The following is a 22110-nucleotide window of genomic DNA, read 5'->3' as shown; positions in this document are numbered from 1 at the left end:
ACATGTGTACTGTAACTATCTGCATGTGTCCATTTTAAAGGAATATATTAGTGAATGTCTATTTATGTAAATTGATTGGAATATGTATGTGGACGCTCGGTTAGTGTTACTGTTATTTATATGGTTAACGTTTTGAATGACATAGTTTCCCCTCATTGTCACATTTTTGTTACTATTTCGCTGCTCACTCTCTCTGAATCCCGTGGACTAATTTTGCTCACGTGTGTTTGTTTAGGGTACGGTAACCAAATGCTTTTTACACAAAAATTTGCAACTATTTGCTAAGAAACATTTCAAAAGATCATCTAAGTTTCTAATATGTATTCTTTTTCCTAACATACAAGCCAATCAGACAGTACCTTACCTCAGTCAGAAAAACTTTTCTTACTATATCTCGCAACGTCTTTTGCTTATATATACTATCTTAAAAAATAAATATTTAAATTCATAACTGCCAACTCCAAAGCCTTCAAGGCCACCAAACATCATTCCTTTCCATTAACCTCTCCCAAATACTCTTTTGCACCAATACACAAACTAGGGGGCTTTATAGCTGAGTGGACGTCGCTCTCGACTCGTAATCCTAGCTCATGCCATTTCCCGGTGATGGAACAAACGGAAATCAGCAGAGTTTCTATCATTCTGATGCCCCTGTTACCTAGCAGTAAATATGTACCTGGGCGTTAGACAGCTGTTACGGGCGGCTTCCTGGATGTGTGTGTGTGGAATAATTTTTATTAGTTAGTAATAATTGATTGATTGACAGTTGAGAGGCGGGCCGAAAGAGGAGAGCTCAACCCTCGCAAGCACAACTAGGTGAACACAACTACATAAATACTAACCAACCACGATCTCGACAATCCACTACACACGCAACCCGTTCCCCCCCCCCCCCAACTCCCTAAATCTCTCTAACTAAGTAATTAAAAAATTAAAACAAATCAATTAATACACCAAAAATACTAACTATAAATACAGGCACCAAATTTGAGACATACAGCGACTCCAGCGTGGTCTAGTCGGAAGAGAACGAGTTCTCATCTGGATAGATTGCGATCGAGCCTGTCGGAACGGTTGTGTAACTGCAGGACACAAATATTTGTGTGTCCCCTCCTGTAGCTGCCTCTGTTTCGACAGGTTCCCTGGATAGCTAGAATTGACCTGGCCCTTGGAAAGTGGGGAAGGGGTGAAATCCGTTGGGCCCACGGATGGATACCTTGGATCCATGGACTTAGGGCAGGTCTAATCACCTGGGATTCGAACCCACGGTGGGAATAAGGGAGGAGATTTGGGGAGGGGGGGAGGAAGGATTGTTCCAGGAACCAAACCTCACATAAACCCGGACACTCACACACTCACACACCCTCACCCGAACACTCACAGGGACACTCACACACACCCATAGACTGTGATAAGGGAGACCATCTGAGGGGACACAGATGGCATCGTGGACCCACAGGTATAACCGGACACACACTCTCCCGGACACTCACAGGGGCACTCACATTCACCCGGACACTCACAGGGATATACACACTCACACACAGACACACATCCATAGACACAAACTGTGATAAGGGAGACCATCTGAGGGGACACAGATGGCCTCCTGGACCCCACAAGTATATATCAATATTTAATTTATTATTTAGTATTTAATTTTAAAAAATAAATAAATCATTTTTTTTTAATTAATATTTTATTCAATTATTAAATAATTATTTTAATAAATAAATAAATTAAATTAAATTTAATAAATAAATATTTATTATTTAATATGCAACTGAAAACTTATTTAATATGCAACTGAAAACTCACACCCCAGAAGTGACTCGAACCCATACTGCCAGGAGCAACGCAACTGGCATGTACACGATGCATTAATCCGCTTGACATATGTCAAGATTGGAATCATACTTTTAAATTAAATTTATGTAAATTGATTGGAATATGTATGATTGGAATGAAACATATTGCAATCAATTTACATAAATAAACATTCACTAATATATTCTTTTAAAATGGACACAAGCGGATTAAGGCGTCCTGTACATACCAGTTGCGTTGCTCCTGGCAGTATGGGTTCGAGTCACTTTTAGGGTGTGAGTATTCAGTTTGCAGTTTTTGAGTTGAGTTTGCTATTGCATCAACTGAGATTCGATCGGGGACCATTAGCATTATAGCCAACGAACTCTCTCCGTTTAGACGGTAGGCCTCCAGTTTGTGTGTGTGTGTGTGTGTGTGTGTGTTTGTGTTAGAGAGAAATAGATGTAGTAGATATAAAAAAGGAAAAAATACATATATTTGATAGGCGGGGTCCAAGAGCTAATAACTCGATTCTGCTGATACATATAGTAAATACAAAGAGAAAATAAATACACACACACACACACACACACACACACGTTAATTGATAATGGACTGTTTTGTGTGCGTATCAATGTGTACTATTGTCAAGACCGACAGACACGTGAAGCTATGTGTGTTTATGTGTACCTGTAATTGAACTGACATGTGTACGGTAATTATCTGTATGTGTCCATTTTAAAGGTACACATTAGTGAATGTTTATTTATGTAAACTGATTGACATATGTACGTGTGCGCGCGATTAGTATTACTGTAATTTATATGGTTAAAATTTATACGTTTGAATGACATAATTTCCCATTATTGTCACATTTTTTATTACATGTCTACTATTGTCAAGATCGACAGACACGTCCAGCTATGAGTGTTTATGTGTACCAGTAATTGATATGACATGTGTACTGTAACTATCTGCATGTGTCCATTTTAAAGGAATATATTAGTGAATGTCTATTCATGTAAATTGATTGGAATATGTATGTGGACGCTCGGTTAGTGTTACTGTTATTTATATGGTTAACGTTTTGAATGACATAGTTTCCCCTCATTGTCACATTTTTTGTTACTATTTCGCTGCTCACTCTCTCTGAATCCCGTGGACTAATTTTGCTCACGTGTGTTTGTTTAGGGTACGGTAACCAAATGCTTTTTACACAAAAATTTGCAACTATTTGCTAAGAAACATTTCAAAAGATCATCTAAGTTTCTAATATGTATTCTTTTTCCTAACATACAAGCCAATCAGACAGTACCTTACCTCAGTCAGAAAAACTTTTCTTACTATATCTCGCAACGTCTTTTGCTTATATATACTATCTTAAAAAAATAAATATTTAAATTCATAACTGCCAACTCCAAAGCCTTCAAGGCCACCAAACATCATTCCTTTCCATTAACCTCTCCCAAATACTCTTTTGCACCAATACACAAACTAGGGGGCTTTATAGATGAGTGGACGTCGCTCTCGACTCGTAATCCTAGCTCATGCCATTTCCCGGTGATGGAACAAACGGAAATCAGCAGAGTTTCTATCATTCTGATGCCCCTGTTACCTAGCAGTAAATATGTACCTGGGCGTTAGACAGCTGTTACGGGCGGCTTCCTGGATGTGTGTGTGTGGAATAATTTTTATTAGTTAGTAATAATTGATTGATTGACAGTTGAGAGGCGGGCCGAAAGAGGAGAGCTCAACCCTCGCAAGCACAACTAGGTGAACACAACTACATAAATACTAACCAACCACGATCTCGACAATCCACTACACACGCAACCCGTTCCCCCCCCCCCCCCCCCCCCAACTCCCTAAATCTCTCTAACTAAGTAATTAAAAAATTAAAACAAATCAATTAATACACCAAAAATACTAACTATAAATACAGGCACCAAATTTGAGACATACAGCGACTCCAGCGTGGTCTAGTCGGAAGAGAACGAGTTCTCATCTGGATAGATTGCGATCGAGCCTGTCGGAACGGTTGTGTAACTGCAGGACACAAATATTTGTGTGTCCCATCCTGTAGCTGCCTCTGTTTCGACAGGTTCCCTGGATAGCTAGAATTGACCTGGCCCTTGGAAAGTGGGGAAGGGGTGAAATCCGTTGGGCCCACGGATGGATACCTTGGATCCATGGACTTAGGGCAGGTCTAATCACCTGGGATTCGAACCCACGGTGGGAATAAGGGAGGAGATTTGGGGAGTGGGGGAGGAAGGATTGTTCCAGGAACCAAACCTCACATAAACCCGGACACTCACACACTCACACACCCTCACCCGAACACTCACAGGGACACTCACACACACCCATAGACTGTGATAAGGGAGACCATCTGAGGGGACACAGATGGCATCGTGGACCCACAGGTATAACCGGACACACACTCTCCCGGACACTCACAGGGGCACTCACATTCACCCGGACACTCACAGGGATATTCACACTCACACACAGACACACATCCATAGACACAAACTGTGATAAGGGAGACCATCTGAGGGGACACAGATGGCCTCCTGGACCCACAAGTATATATCAATATTTAATTTATTATTTAGTATTTAATTTTAAAAAATAAATAAATCATTTTTTTAATTAATATTTTATTCAATTATTAAATAATTATTTTAATAAATAAATAAATTAAATTAAATTTAATAAATAAATATTTATTATTTAATATGCAACTGAAAACTTATTTAATATGCAACTGAAAACTCACACCCCAGAAGTGACTCGAACCCATACTGCCAGGAGCAACGCAACTGGCATGTACACGATGCATTAATCCGCTTGACATATGTCAAGATTGGAATCATACTTTTAAATTAAATTTATGTAAATTGATTGGAATATGTATGATTGGAATGAAACATATTGCAATCAATTTACATAAATAAACATTCACTAATATATTCTTTTAAATGGACACAAGCGGATTAAGGCGTCCTGTACATACCAGTTGCGTTGCTCCTGGCAGTATGGGTTCGAGTCACTTTTAGGGTGTGAGTATTCAGTTTGCAGTTTTTGAGTTGAGTTTGCTATTGCATCAACTGAGATTCGATCGGGGACCATTAGCATTATAGCCAACGAACTCTCTCCGTTTAGACGGTAGGCCTCCAGTTTGTGTGTGTGTGTGTGTGTGTGTGTGTGTGTTTGTGTTAGAGAGAAATAGATGTAGTAGATATAAAAAAGAAAAAAATACATATATTTGATAGGCGGGGTCCAAGAGCTAATAACTCGATTCTGCTGATACATATAGTAAATACAAAGAGAAAATAAATACACACACACACACACACACGTTAATTGATAATGGACTGTTTTGTGTGCGTATCCATGTGTACTATTGTCACGACCGACAGACACGTGAAGCTATGTGTGTTTATGTGTACCTGTAATTGAACTGACATGTGTACGGTAATTATCTGTATGTGTCCATTTTAAAGGTACACATTAGTGAATGTTTATTTATGTAAACTGATTGACATATGTACGTGTGCGCGCGATTAGTATTACTGTAATTTATATGGTTAAAATTTATACGTTTGAATGACATAATTTCCCATTATTGTCACATTTTTTATTACATGTCTACTATTGTCAAGATCGACAGACACGTCCAGCTATGAGTGTTTATGTGTACCAGTAATTGATATGACATGTGTACTGTAACTATCTGCATGTGTCCATTTTAAAGGAATATATTAGTGAATGTCTATTTATGTAAATTGATTGGAATATGTATGTGGACGCTCGGTTAGTGTTACTGTTATTTATATGGTTAACGTTTGAATGACATAGTTTCCCCTCATTGTCACATTTTTTGTTACTATTTCGCTGCTCACTCTCTCTGAATCCCGTGGACTAATTTTGCTCACGTGTGTTTGTTTAGGGTACGGTAACCAAATGCTTTTTACACAAAAATTTGCAACTATTTGCTAAGAAACATTTCAAAAGATCATCTAAGTTTCTAATATGTATTCTTTTTCCTAACATACAAGCCAATCAGACAGTACCTTACCTCAGTCAGAAAAACTTTTCTTACTATATCTCGCAACGTCTTTTGCTTATATATACTATCTTAAAAAAATAAATATTTAAATTCATAACTGCCAACTCCAAAGCCTTCAAGGCCACCAAACATCATTCCTTTCCATTAACCTCTCCCAAATACTCTTTTGCACCAATACACAAACTAGGGGGCTTTATAGATGAGTGGACGTCGCTCTCGACTCGTAATCCTAGCTCATGCCATTTCCCGGTGATGGAACAAACGGAAATCAGCAGAGTTTCTATCATTCTGATGCCCCTGTTACCTAGCAGTAAATATGTACCTGGGCGTTAGACAGCTGTTACGGGCGGCTTCCTGGATGTGTGTGTGTGGAATAATTTTTATTAGTTAGTAATAATTGATTGATTGACAGTTGAGAGGCGGGCCGAAAGAGGAGAGCTCAACCCTCGCAAGCACAACTAGGTGAACACAACTACATAAATACTAACCAACCACGATCTCGACAATCCACTACACACGCAACCCGTTCCCCCCCCCCCCCCCCAACTCCCTAAATCTCTCTAACTAAGTAATTAAAAAATTAAAACAAATCAATTAATACACCAAAAATACTAACTATAAGTACAGGCACCAAATTTGAGACATACAGCGACTCCAGCGTGGTCTAGTCGGAAGAGAACGAGTTCTCATCTGGATAGATTGCGATCGAGCCTGTCGGAACGGTTGTGTAACTGCAGGACACAAATATTTGTGTGTCCCCTCCTGTAGCTGCCTCTGTTTCGACAGGTTCCCTGGATAGCTAGAATTGACCTGGCCCTTGGAAAGTGGGGAAGGGGTGAAATCCGTTGGGCCCACGGATGGATACCTTGGATCCATGGACTTAGGGCAGGTCTAATCACCTGGGATTCGAACCCACGGTGGGAATAAGGGAGGAGATTTGGGGAGTGGGGGAGGAAGGATTGTTCCAGGAACCAAACCTCACATAAACCCGGACACTCACACACTCACACACCCTCACCCGAACACTCACAGGGACACTCACACACACCCATAGACTGTGATAAGGGAGACCATCTGAGGGGACACAGATGGCATCGTGGACCCACAGGTATAACCGGACACACACTCTCCCGGACACTCACAGGGGCACTCACATTCACCCGGACACTCACAGGGATATACACACTCACACACAGACACACATCCATAGACACAAACTGTGATAAGGGAGACCATCTGAGGGGACACAGATGGCCTCCTGGACCCACAAGTATATATCAATATTTAATTTATTATTTAGTACTTAATTTTAAAAAATAAATAAATCATTTTTTTTAATTAATATTTTATTCAATTATTAAATAATTATTTTAATAAATAAATAAATTAAATTAAATTTAATAAATAAATATTTATTATTTAATATGCAACTTAAAACTTATTTAATATGCAACTGAAAACTCACACCCCAGAAGTGACTCGAACCCATACTGCCAGGAGCAACGCAACTGGCATGTACACGATGCATTAATCCGCTTGACATATGTCAAGATTGGAATCATACTTTTAAATTAAATTTATATAAATTGATTGGAATATGTATGATTGGAATGAAACATATTGCAATCAATTTACATAAATAAACATTCACTAATATATTCTTTTAAAATGGACACAAGCGGATTAAGGCGTCCTGTACATACCAGTTGCGTTGCTCCTGGCAGTATGGGTTCGAGTCACTTTTAGGGTGTGAGTATTCAGTTTGCAGTTTTTGAGTTGAGTTTGCTATTGCATCAACTGAGATTCGATCGGGGACCATTAGCATTATAGCCAACGAACTCTCTCCGTTTAGACGGTAGGCCTCCAGTTTGTGTGTGTGTGTGTGTGTGTGTGTGTGTTTGTGTTAGAGAGAAATAGATGTAGTAGATATAAAAAAGAAAAAAATACATATATTTGATAGGCGGGGTCCAAGAGCTAATAACTCGATTCTGCTGATACATATAGTAAATACAAAGATAAAATAAATACACACACACACACACACACACACACGTTAATTGATAATGGACAGTTTTGTGTGCGTATCCATGTGTACTATTGTCAAGACCGACAGACACGTGAAGCTATGTGTGTTTATGTGTACCTGTAATTGAACTGACATGTGTACGGTAATTATCTGTATGTGTCCATTTTAAAGGTACACATTAGTGAATGTTTATTTATGTAAACTGATTGACATATGTACGTGTGCGCGCGATTAGTATTACTGTAATTTATATGGTTAAAATTTATACGTTTGAATGACATAATTTCCCATTATTGTCACATTTTTTATTACATGTCTACTATTGTCAAGATCGACAGACACGTCCAGCTATGAGTGTTTATGTGTACCAGTAATTGATATGACATGTGTACTGTAACTATCTGCATGTGTCCATTTTAAAGGAATATATTAGTGAATGTCTATTTATGTAAATTGATTGGAATATGTATGTGGACGCTCGGTTAGTGTTACTGTTATTTATATGGTTAACGTTTGAATGACATAGTTTCCCCTCATTGTCACATTTTTTGTTACTATTTCGCTGCTCACTCTCTCTGAATCCCGTGGACTAATTTTGCTCACGTGTGTTTGTTTAGGGTACGGTAACCAAATGCTTTTTACACAAAAATTTGCAACTATTTGCTAAGAAACATTTCAAAAGATCATCTAAGTTTCTAATATGTATTCTTTTTCCTAACATACAAGTCAATCAGACAGTACCTTACCTCAGTCAGAAAAACTTTTCTTACTATATCTCGCAACGTCTTTTGCTTATATATACTATCTTAAAAAAATAAATATTTAAATTCATAACTGCCAACTCCAAAGCCTTCAAGGCCACCAAACATCATTCCTTTCCATTAACCTCTCCCAAATACTCTTTTGCACCAATACACAAACTAGGGGGCTTTATAGCTGAGTGGACGTCGCTCTCGACTCGTAATCCTAGCTCATGCCATTTCCCGGTGATGGAACAAACGGAAATCAGCAGAGTTTCTATCATTCTGATGCCCCTGTTACCTAGCAGTAAATATGTACCTGGGCGTTAGACAGCTGTTACGGGCGGCTTCCTGGATGTGTGTGTGTGGAATAATTTTTATTAGTTAGTAATAATTGATTGATTGACAGTTGAGAGGCGGGCCGAAAGAGGAGAGCTCAACCCTCGCAAGCACAACTAGGTGAACACAACTACATAAATACTAACCAACCACGATCTCGACAATCCACTACACACGCAACCTGTTCCCCCCCCCCCCCCCCCAACTCCCTAAATCTCTCTAACTAAGTAATTAAAAAATTAAAACAAATCAATTAATACACCAAAAATACTAACTATAAATACAGGCACCAAATTTGAGACATACAGCGACTCCAGCGTGGTCTAGTCGGAAGAGAACGAGTTCTCATCTGGATAGATTGCGATCGAGCCTGTCGGAACGGTTGTGTAACTGCAGGACACAAATATTTGTGTGTCCCCTCCTGTAGCTGCCTCTGTTTCGACAGGTTCCCTGGATAGCTAGAATTGACCTGGCCCTTGGAAAGTGGGGAAGGGGTGAAATCCGTTGGGCCCACGGATGGATACCTTGGATCCATGGACTTAGGGCAGGTCTAATCACCTGGGATTCGAACCCACGGTGGGAATAAGGGAGGAGATTTGGGGAGGGGGGGAGGAAGGATTGTTCCAGGAACCAAACCTCACATAAACCCGGACACTCACACACCCTCACCCGAACACTCACAGGGACACTCACACACACCCATAGACTGTGATAAGGGAGACCATCTGAGGGGACACAGATGGCATCGTGGACCCACAGGTATAACCGGACACACACTCTCCCGGACACTCACAGGGGCACTCACATTCACCCGGACACTCACAGGGATATACAAACTCACACACAGACACACATCCATAGACACAAACTGTGATAAGGGAGACCATCTGAGGGGACACAGATGGCCTCCTGGACCCACAAGTATATATCAATATTTAATTTATTATTTAGTATTTAATTTTAAAAAATAAATAAATCATTTTTTTTAATTAATATTTTATTCAATTATTAAATAATTATTTTAATAAATAAATAAATTAAATTAAATTTAATAAATAAATATTTATTATTTAATATGCAACTGAAAACTTATTTAATATGCAACTGAAAACTCACACCCCAGAAGTGACTCGAACCCATACTGCCAGGAGCAACGCAACTGGCATGTATACGATGCATTAATCCGCTTGACATATGTCAAGATTGGAATCATACTTTTAAATTAAATTTATGTAAATTGATTGGAATATGTATGATTGGAATGAAACATATTGCAATCAATTTACATAAATAAACATTCACTAATATATTCTTTTAAAATGGACACAAGCGGATTAAGGCGTCCTGTACATACCAGTTGCGTTGCTCCTGGCAGTATGGGTTCGAGTCACTTTTAGGGTGTGAGTATTCAGTTTGCAGTTTTTGAGTTGAGTTTGCTATTGCATCAACTGAGATTCGATCGGGGACCATTAGCATTATAGCCAACGAACTCTCTCCGTTTAGACGGTAGGCCTCCAGTTTGTGTGTGTGTGTGTGTGTGTGTTTGTGTTAGAGAGAAATAGATGTAGTAGATATAAAAAAGAAAAAAATACATATATTTGATAGGCGGGGTCCAAGAACTAATAACTCGATTCTGCTGATACATATAGTAAATACAAAGAGAAAATAAATACACACACACACACACACACACACGTTAATTGATAATGGACTGTTTTGTGTGCGTATCCATGTGTACTATTGTCAAGACCGACAGACACGTGAAGCTATGTGTGTTTATGTGTACCTGTAATTGAACTGACATGTGTACGGTAATTATCTGTATGTGTCCATTTTATAGGTACACATTAGTGAATGTTTATTTATGTAAACTGATTGACATATGTACGTGTGCGCGCGATTAGTATTACTGTAATTTATATGGTTAAAATTTATACGTTTGAATGACATAATTTCCCATTATTGTCACATTTTTTATTACATGTCTACTATTGTCAAGATCGACAGACACGTCCAGCTATGAGTGTTTATGTGTACCAGTAATTGATATGACATGTGTACTGTAACTATCTGCATGTGTCCATTTTAAAGGAATATATTAGTGAATGTCTATTTATGTAAATTGATTGGAATATGTATGTGGACGCTCGGTTAGTGTTACTGTTATTTATATGGTTAACGTTTGAATGACATAGTTTCCCCTCATTGTCACATTTTTTGTTACTATTTCGCTGCTCACTCTCTCTGAATCCCGTGGACTAATTTTGCTCACGTGTGTTTGTTTAGGGTACGGTAACCAAATGTTTTTTACACAAAAATTTGCAACTATTTGCTAAGAAACATTTCAAAAGATCATCTAAGTTTCTAATATGTATTCTTTTTCCTAACATACAAGCCAATCAGACAGTACCTTACCTCAGTCAGAAAAACTTTTCTTACTATATCTCGCAACGTCTTTTGCTTATATATACTATCTTAAAAAAATAAATATTTAAATTCATAACTGCCAACTCCAAAGCCTTCAAGGCCACCAAACATCATTCCTTTCCATTAACCTCTCCCAAATACTCTTTTGCACCAATACACAAACTAGGGGGCTTTATAGCTGAGTGGACGTCGCTCTCGACTCGTAATCCTAGCTCATGCCATTTCCCGGTGATGGAACAAACGGAAATCAGCAGAGTTTCTATCATTCTGATGCCCCTGTTACCTAGCAGTAAATATGTACCTGGGCGTTAGACAGCTGTTACGGGCGGCTTCCTGGATGTGTGTGTGTGGAATAATTTTTATTAGTTAGTAATAATTGATTGATTGACAGTTGAGAGGCGGGCCGAAAGAGGAGAGCTCAACCCTCGCAAGCACAACTAGGTGAACACAACTACATAAATACTAACCAACCACGATCTCGACAATCCACTACACACGCAACCCGTTCCCCCCCCCCCCCCCAACTCCCTAAATCTCTCTAACTAAGTAATTAAAAAATTAAAACAAATCAATTAATACACCAAAAATACTAACTATAAATACAGGCACCAAATTTGAGACATACAGCGACTCCAGCGTGGTCTAGTCGGAAGAGAACGAGTTCTCATCTGGATAGATTGCGATCGAGCCTGTCGGAACGGTTGTGTAACTGCAGGACACAAATATTTGTGTGTCCCCTCCTGTAGCTGCCTCTGTTTCGACAGGTTCCCTGGATAGCTAGAATTGACCTGGCCCTTGGAAAGTGGGGAAGGGGTGAAATCCGTTGGGCCCACGGATGGATACCTTGGATCCATGGACTTAGGGCAGGTCTAATCACCTGGGATTCGAACCCACGGTGGGAATAAGGGAGGAGATTTGGGGAGTGGGGGAGGAAGGATTGTTCCAGGAACCAAACCTCACATAAACCCGGACACTCACACACTCACACACCCTCACCCGAACACTCACAGGGACACTCACACACACCCATAGACTGTGATAAGGGAGACCATCTGAGGGGACACAGATGGCATCGTGGACCCACAGGTATAACCGGACACACACTCTCCCGGACACTCACAGGGGCACTCACATTCACCCGGACACTCACAGGGATATACACACTCACACACAGACACACATCCATAGACACAAACTGTGATAAGGGAGACCATCTGAGGGGACACAGATGGCCTCCTGGACCCACAAGTATATATCAATATTTAATTTATTATTTAGTATTTAATTTTAAAAAATAAATAAATCATTTTTTTTAATTAATATTTTATTCAATTATTAAATAATTATTTTAATAAATAAATAAATTAAATTAAATTTAATAAATAAATATTTATTATTTAATATGCAACTGAAAACTTATTTAATATGCAACTGAAAACTCACACCCCAGAAGTGACTCGAACCCATACTGCCAGGAGCAACGCAACTGGCATGTACACGATGCATTAATCCGCTTGACATATGTCAAGATTGGAATCATACTTTTAAATTAAATTTATGTAAATTGATTGGAATATGTATGATTGGAATGAAACATATTGCAATCAATTTACATAAATAAACATTCACTAATATATTCTTTTAAAATGGACACAAGCGGATTAAGGCGTCCTGTACATACCAGTTGCGTTGCTCCTGGCAGTATGGGTTCGAGTCACTTTTAGGGTGTGAGTATTCAGTTTGCAGTTTTTGAGTTGAGTTTGCTATTGCATCAACTGAGATTCGATCGGGGACCATTAGCATTATAGCCAACGAACTCTCTCCGTTTAGACGGTAGGCCTCCAGTTTGTGTGTGTGTGTGTGTGTGTGTGTGTGTGTTTGTGTTAGAGAGAAATAGATGTAGTAGATATAAAAAAGAAAAAAATACATATATTTGATAGGCGGGGTCCAAGAGCTAATAACTCGATTCTGCTGATACATATAGTAAATACAAAGAGAAAATAAATACACACACACACACACACACACACACACACGTTAATTGATAATGGACTGTTTTGTGTGCGTATCCATGTGTACTATTGTCAAGACCGACAGACACGTGAAGCTATGTGTGTTTATGTGTACCTGTAATTGAACTGACATGTGTACGGTAATTATCTGTATGTGTCCATTTTAAAGGTACACATTAGTGAATGTTTATTTATGTAAACTGATTGACATATGTACGTGTGCGCGCGATTAGTATTACTGTAATTTATATGGTTAAAATTTATACGTTTGAATGACATAATTTCCCATTATTGTCACATTTTTTATTACATGTCTACTATTGTCAAGATCGACAGACACGTCCAGCTATGAGTGTTTATGTGTACCAGTAATTGATATGACATGTGTACTGTAACTATCTGCATGTGTCCATTTTAAAGGAATATATTAGTGAATGTCTATTTATGTAAATTGATTGGAATATGTATGTGGACGCTCGGTTAGTGTTACTGTTATTTATATGGTTAACGTTTGAATGACATAGTTTCCCCTCATTGTCACATTTTTTGTTACTATTTCGCTGCTCACTCTCTCTGAATCCCGTGGACTAATTTTGCTCACGTGTGTTTGTTTAGGGTACGGTAACCAAATGCTTTTTACACAAAAATTTGCAACTATTTGCTAAGAAACATTTCAAAAGATCATCTAAGTTTCTAATATGTATTCTTTTTCCTAACATACAAGCCAATCAGACAGTACCTTACCTCAGTCAGAAAAACTTTTCTTACTATATCTCGCAACGTCTTTTGCTTATATATACTATCTTAAAAAAATAAATATTTAAATTCATAACTGCCAACTCCAAAGCCTTCAAGGCCACCAAACATCATTCCTTTCCATTAACCTCTCCCAAATACTCTTTTGCACCAATACACAAACTAGGGGGCTTTATAGCTGAGTGGACGTCGCTCTCGACTCGTAATCCTAGCTCATGCCATTTCCCGGTGATGGAACAAACGGAAATCAGCAGAGTTTCTATCATTCTGATGCCCCTGTTACCTAGCAGTAAATATGTACCTGGGCGTTAGACAGCTGTTACGGGCGGCTTCCTGGATGTGTGTGTGTGGAATAATTTTTATTAGTTAGTAATAATTGATTGATTGACAGTTGAGAGGCGGGCCGAAAGAGGAGAGCTCAACCCTCGCAAGCACAACTAGGTGAACACAACTACATAAATACTAACCAACCACGATCTCGACAATCCACTACACACGCAACCCGTTCCCCCCCCCCCCCAACTCCCTAAATCTCTCTAACTAAGTAATTAAAAAATTAAAACAAATCAATTAATACACCAAAAATACTAACTATAAATACAGGCACCGAATTTGAGACATACAGCGACTCCAGCGTGGTCTAGTCGGAAGAGAACGAGTTCTCATCTGGATAGATTGCGATCGAGCCTGTCGGAACGGTTGTGTAACTGCAGGACACAAATATTTGTGTGTCCCCTCCTGTAGCTGCCTCTGTTTCGACAGGTTCCCTGGATAGCTAGAATTGACCTGGCCCTTGGAAAGTGGGGAAGGGGTAAAATCCGTTGGGCCCACGGATGGATACCTTGGATCCATGGACTTAGGGCAGGTCTAATCACCTGGGATTCGAACCCACGGTGGGAATAAGGGAGGAGATTTGGGGAGTGGGGGAGGAAGGATTGTTCCAGGAACCAAACCTCACATAAACCCGGACACTCACACACTCACACACCCTCACCCGAACACTCACAGGGACACTCACACACACCCATAGACTGTGATAAGGGAGACCATCTGAGGGGACACAGATGGCATCGTGGACCCACAGGTATAACCGGACACACACTCTCCCGGACACTCACAGGGGCACTCACATTCACCCGGACACTCACAGGGATATACACACTCACACACAGACACACATCCATAGACACAAACTGTGATAAGGGAGACCATCTGAGGGGACACAGATGGCCTCCTGGACCCACAAGTATATATCAATATTTAATTTATTATTTAGTATTTAATTTTAAAAAATAAATAAATCATTTTTTTTAATTAATATTTTATTCAATTATTAAATAATTATTTTAATAAATAAATAAATTAAATTAAATTTAATAAATAAATATTTATTATTTAATATGCAACTGAAAACTTATTTAATATGCAACTGAAAACTCACACCCCAGAAGTGACTCGAACCCATACTGCCAGGAGCAACGCAACTGGCATGTACACGATGCATTAATCCGCTTGACATATGTCAAGATTGGAATCATACTTTTAAATTAAATTTATGTAAATTGATTGGAATATGTATGATTGGAATGAAACATATTGCAATCAATTTACATAAATAAACATTCACTAATATATTCTTTTAAAATGGACACAAGCGGATTAAGGCGTCCTGTACATACCAGTTGCGTTGCTCCTGGCAGTATGGGTTCGAGTCACTTTTAGGGTGTGAGTATTCAGTTTGCAGTTTTTGAGTTGAGTTTGCTATTGCATCAACTGAGATTCGATCGGGGACCATTAGCATTATAGCCAACGAACTCTCTCCGTTTAGACGGTAGGCCTCCAGTTTGTGTGTGTGTGTGTGTGTGTGTGTGTGTGTTTGTGTTAGAGAGAAATAGATGTAGTAGATATAAAAAAGAAAAAAATACATATATTTGATAGGCGGGGTCCAAGAGCTAATAACTCGATTCTGCTGATACATATAGTAAATACAAAGAGAAAATAAATACACACACACACACACACACACACACGTTAATTGATAATGGACTGTTTTGTGTGCGTATCCATGTGTACTATTGTCAAGACCGACAGACACGTGAAGCTATGTGTGTTTATGTGTACCTGTAATTGAACTGACATGTGTACGGTAATTATCTGTATGTGTCCATTTTAAAGGTACACATTAGTGAATGTTTATTTATGTAAACTGATTGACATATGTACGTGTGCGCGCGATTAGTATTACTGTAATTTATATGGTTAAAATTTATACGTTTGAATGACATAATTTCCCATTATTGTCACATTTTTTATTACATGTCTACTATTGTCAAGATCGACAGACACGTCCAGCTATGAGTGTTTATGTGTACCAGTAATTGATATGACATGTGTACTGTAACTATCTGCATGTGTCCATTTTAAAGGAATATATTAGTGAATGTCTATTTATGTAAATTGATTGGAATATGTATGTGGACGCTCGGTTAGTGTTACTGTTATTTATATGGTTAACGTTTGAATGACATAGTTTCCCCTCATTGTCACATTTTTTGTTACTATTTCGCTGCTCACTCTCTCTGAATCCCGTGGACTAATTTTGCTCACGTGTGTTTGTTTAGGGTACGGTAACCAAATGCTTTTTACACAAAAATTTGCAACTATTTGCTAAGAAACATTTCAAAAGATCATCTAAGTTTCTAATATGTATTCTTTTTCCAAACATACAAGTCAATCAGACAGTACCTTACCTCAGTCAGAAAAACTTTTCTTACTATATCTCGCAACGTCTTTTGCTTATATATACTATCTTAAAAAAATAAATATTTAAATTCATAACTGCCAACTCCAAAGCCTTCAAGGCCACCAAACATCATTCCTTTCCATTAACCTCTCCCAAATACTCTTTTGCACCAATACACAAACTAGGGGGCTTTATAGCTGAGTGGACGTCGCTCTCGACTCGTAATCCTAGCTCATGCCATTTCCCGGTGATGGAACAAACGGAAATCAGCAGAGTTTCTATCATTCTGATGCCCCTGTTACCTAGCAGTAAATATATACCTGGGCGTTAGACAGCTGTTACGGGCGGCTTCCTGGATGTGTGTGTGTGGAATAATTTTTATTAGTTAGTAATAATTGATTGATTGACAGTTGAGAGGCGGGCCTAATTGATTGATTGACAGTTGAGAGGCGGGCCGAAAGAGGAGAGCTCAACCCTCGCAAGCACAACTAGGTGAACACAACAGTAGTAGGGATGACATGCCACAGACGATATTTTTTTTCAGGTCAAATATCGTCTGTGCGGGCCATGGTTTTCAGGTTCCAAAGGGAAAATATCGTCTGTGCGGGCCATGGTTTTCAGATTCCAATATCGTCGGTGCGGGCCAGGGTTTTCAGATTCCAATATCGTCGGTGTGAGCCAGGGTTTTCAGGTAAATTTTGTGTCACAGATTTTAGAAGTAAGGATTTCTTATGAGAAAAATAATTTCCGAGACTTAGAAGTTTGTTAAGGCCTTATGGGAGAAATTCAAATAACGTGTGTAGCACTTTAGGGCTTCCAGGTGAACTCTACGGACATATTTTACATGTTTTCAACTTACAAAATCGTCTATGTAAGCCTTAGTTATTCATATAAATTTAGAAAATCACCTGTGTAAGTCAGGGTTTTCAAGTCTCGTACATCACACCCCCCTCCCTCCCCCCTTACCTCGCAATCTGTCGCGTCACCTTTATTTACTTTGCGCCCAGCCAGCCAGTCGGCTCTTAATCTTATCTTATCTTATCCGTAATATCTGGACCGTCCCTCCTCTCTCTCTCTCTCCTTTCATTCAGTTCAGTTCAACTATTTTCCAACATCGTATGTTTTCTCCTTTTCATTAAGCAAGTCAGTTTTACACAAATAAATCATGTTAGTAAGCAAGTTCTAGCTCACGTTCCCCCCACCTTAGTCCCCTGTCATATAATGAATACTATCATTCCAATCCCTCTAAAATTTAAAAATAATCATATTTCAAACGTAGTTCAATACAGTAATTTAGTTACCAAGCTCCAGCGCTTGTCCTCCGCCTTAGCTCTCTCTCGTATCTTCGTTAGTATCAGTCCAATTTCCCTGAAATTTTCACCCTCTGTATTTCAGGCACCATAAATAAGATCAAAACAGTTACCAAGCTCCAGCGCTTGTCCTCCGCCTTAGCTCTCTCTCGTATCTTCGTTAGTATCAGTCCAATTTCCCTGAAATTTTTACCCTCTGTATTTCAGGCACCATAAATAAGATCAAAACAGTTACCAAGCTCCAGCGCTTGTCCCCTGCCTTAGCTCTCTCTCGTATCTTCGTAGTATCAGTCCAATTTCCCTGAAATTTTCACCCTCTGTATTTCAGGCACCATAAATAAGATCAAAACAGTTACCAAGCTCCAGCGCTTGTCCTCCGCCTTAGCTCTCTCTCGTATCTTCGTTAGTAACAGTCCAATTTCCCTGAAATTTTTACCCTCTGTATTTCAGGCTCCGTAAATAAGATCAAAACAGTTATCGAGCTCCAGCGCTTGTCCCCCACCTTAGTTCGTTTATACAAGATCGTTAGTAACAGTCCAATTTCCCTGAAATTTTTACCCTCTGTATTTCAGACACCGTAAATAAAATCAAGTCAGTTATCGAGCTCCAGCTCTCGTCTCCGCCTTAGTTCTCCTTCATATCTTTGTAAATAACCCATCAATTTCCCTAAAATTAAAAGCAGACATACTTCAAAGTTAGTAAATAAGATCAAGTCAGTTACTGAGCTCCAGCTCTCGTCCCCCACCCTCTTCCACCCTCAAGTCTTTTTAAATAAACCATCAATTTCCCCGAAATTTTTTACCCTCTGTATTTCAGACATAGTAAATATGAAGTAAACAATTATAAAACTCTAGCTCTTGTCCTTTGTCCAAGCTCACTTTTGTAAATTCATTACTCTCAGTCCAAATCACCCAACTACATTTTCAGACATAGTAAATAAAAACCAGTTCAGTTATCAAGTTACAACTCTTGTGCCCCAGCTTAGTTCATTTGTGCAAGTTCTTTATTTTCCAACTAAATCACCCTGAGATTTAAGATCACCTTATTTTCTAACGTAGTAAAATTAATCTGGACATTAGCCTTAGATCATCAGACATAAATATATTCGATCAAGTCCCTCTCCAGCCTATCTGTTTATCAGAGTAATTACTTTACCCTTCTCATCCCCAACGTATCAATCCCCAACGTATCAAAACCTTCAATAATCATACTGTATTTGCATATTTTCTCTATATTCAGCTGTGTTCTTCACATTTTGTCCATGTTTTCTGTGTTCACTCCATGTTCTTCAAATGTTCACAGTCCCATTCAGTTCATATTTTCACAAGTATCTCCATTTTTTCTATAATCTTTCTCTTAGTCTCATTACTTTCTCTACAAATTCTAGTCATATTTTCTATGTTTTCATGTTCATCACATGTTCTCTTTACAACTTTTATACTCAATATTCATGCTAACTTCCATATTTTTGTGTTCTTTGTCAATATTCATGTTCCTCTACAAGTTCATGTTCCTCACAAGATCACTTCGTTTTTCACCTTCACTTACATGTTTTCTACATTCTTTGTCATATTCTCCATGTTCTTCACAAGTCCATTGTTCATTCTTTGTATTCCCTATTCTCCTTATCATGTTTTCATGTTCTCTGTAAGTTCATATTCCCAGCATGTTCACTGTATTCATCAACTTTTCTTACATGTGTTCTTTGCCATGTTCCCCATATGTTCTCTGGGTTTTTCCCCTTACATATTATCTAACGTTCCTTAACTAAAAAAATCTTTCGCCAATCAACTAAAAACATAGTCACTTTCGTCATTTCTCAACTAAACTTATTATCCAGTCAACTAAAAATAGTCAGAAATAGCCTCGTTCAACACTGTTCTTAACTAAAACAACCTTTCTCTTAGCTAAAAATTGTCAAAGGAAGCTTCTTTCAGCACTTTCTTAACAGTCACTATGTTTCATCAAGTAAGAAAAAATTGTCAAAGGAATCTTTCCAACACTGTTCATAACTAAACTTATTCCCTAGTCATCAAAAAATAACCGTGTTCATCATGTTTCATTGTCATTTCATAACTAAAATTATCTGCCAATCATCAGAAAAAAGTCATGTTCATCATGTTTTGGCTTTTGCTCAACTAAAAGTATTCATCGGTCAACTAAAAATAGTTACTTCATCATGTTTCCTTGTCATTTCTTAACTGAAATATCACTTCTCTCATCTGAAAATAGTCAGGATTAACCTCATTCAACACCGTTCTTAACTAAAACAGCCTTTCGCTTAGCTAAAAATTGTCAAAGGAATCTTTTCAGCACTGTTCATAACTAACTTTATCCATCGTCAAGTCAGAAAATATAGTCAAAGATATCTATCATCGTCGTTCTTAACTGACATTTATACTTTGTGGAGCACTAAAATAGTCAAATGTAACTTTTTCAGCACTTTCGTAAAAATTATATGTCGTCAAGTACGAAAAAAATAGTCAAAGGTGCTCTCCGTTACACCAAAGTTACTCTTCGATAAATCAAAGACGCTCTTCAATACATCAAGGACTTACTCAAAGACACCAAAGTTACACTCTAAGACATCCTTCGAGACATCAAAGACTTCCTTAAGACTTCAATGGGACTCTTCCATTCATCAAAGACATTCTCTAAGCCCTCAAAGTTATTCTCAGCACAATCAAAAGTTATTCCGAGATAACAAAAGTTATTCTCAGAACAATCAAAAGTTATTCCAAGACAACAAAAGTCATTCTCAGAGCTATCAAAATTATTCTCGGAGTCATCAAAAGGTATTCTCTAACTCACTTTGGTCATTAAAGTTAATTTCTATGTTATAAAAGTTTGTCTCAGAGACATCTAAAGTTAATCTTAGAGTTAACAAATGTAATCTCTAACTCTCTTTTGTTCATCAAAGTTGATCTCAGAGTTAGCAAAGGTAATCTCTAACTCACTCTCGTTCATCAAAGTTGTTTCAAAGACATCAAAGTTATTCAAAGAGCTAACAAAAGTTATTCTCAGACTCACCTTCGTTCTTCAGAGAAACTTTCCAAAACATCTTTATTCATCAAAGTTATTCTCAGAGGCATAAAAGTCATTCTCAGAGCTATCACACTTGTTCTCAAAGTCATCAAACTTATTCACAGAGTCATCAAAGTTAATCTAAGACATCATTTTTCATCAAAGATATTCTCTCTAAACCATCAATGTTCTTCTCTAAGACATAAAAGTTATTCTCAGAGTCACCTTCGTTCGTCAGAGAAACTTTCAAAACATCTTTGTTCATCAAACTTGTTTTCAAAGTCATCAAAAGTTGATCTAAGACATCTTCTTTCATCAAAGTTATTTTCAGAGACATCTAAAGTTATTCTCAGAGCTATCAAACTTGTTCTCAGAGTCATCAAATGGTATTCTCGAAGTCATCAAAGTTATTTTCAGAGACATCTAAAGTTAATTTCTATGTTATAAAGTTATTCTCAGAGACATCTAAAGTTAATCTTGGTCATCAAAGATATTTTCAGAGACATCTAAAGTTAATTTCTATGTTATAAAGTTATTCTCAGAGACATCTAAAGTTAATCTTGGTCATCAAAGTTGTTCTCTAAACATCAATGTTGTTCTCCAAGACATCAAAGATGTTCTCAAAATCATAAAAGTTATTCCCAGAGCTATCAAAGTTATTCTCAAAGTCATCAAAGTTATTCAAAGAGCTAACAAAAGTTATTCTCTAAGTAACCTTTCGTTCATCAGAGAAGCTTTCTAAGACATCTTCGTTCATCAATGTTGATCTCTAAGTCACCTTTGTTCATCAAAGAAACTCTCCTTCTTCCATCAAGTTATACTTTAAGACAACATTGTTGTTCTCTAAGACATCTT

Source organism: Procambarus clarkii, chromosome 49 (genome assembly GCF_040958095.1).
Source record: "Procambarus clarkii isolate CNS0578487 chromosome 49, FALCON_Pclarkii_2.0, whole genome shotgun sequence".
NCBI classification, from domain to species: domain Eukaryota; kingdom Metazoa; phylum Arthropoda; class Malacostraca; order Decapoda; family Cambaridae; genus Procambarus; species Procambarus clarkii.
This window is presented reverse-complemented; position numbering follows the sequence as displayed.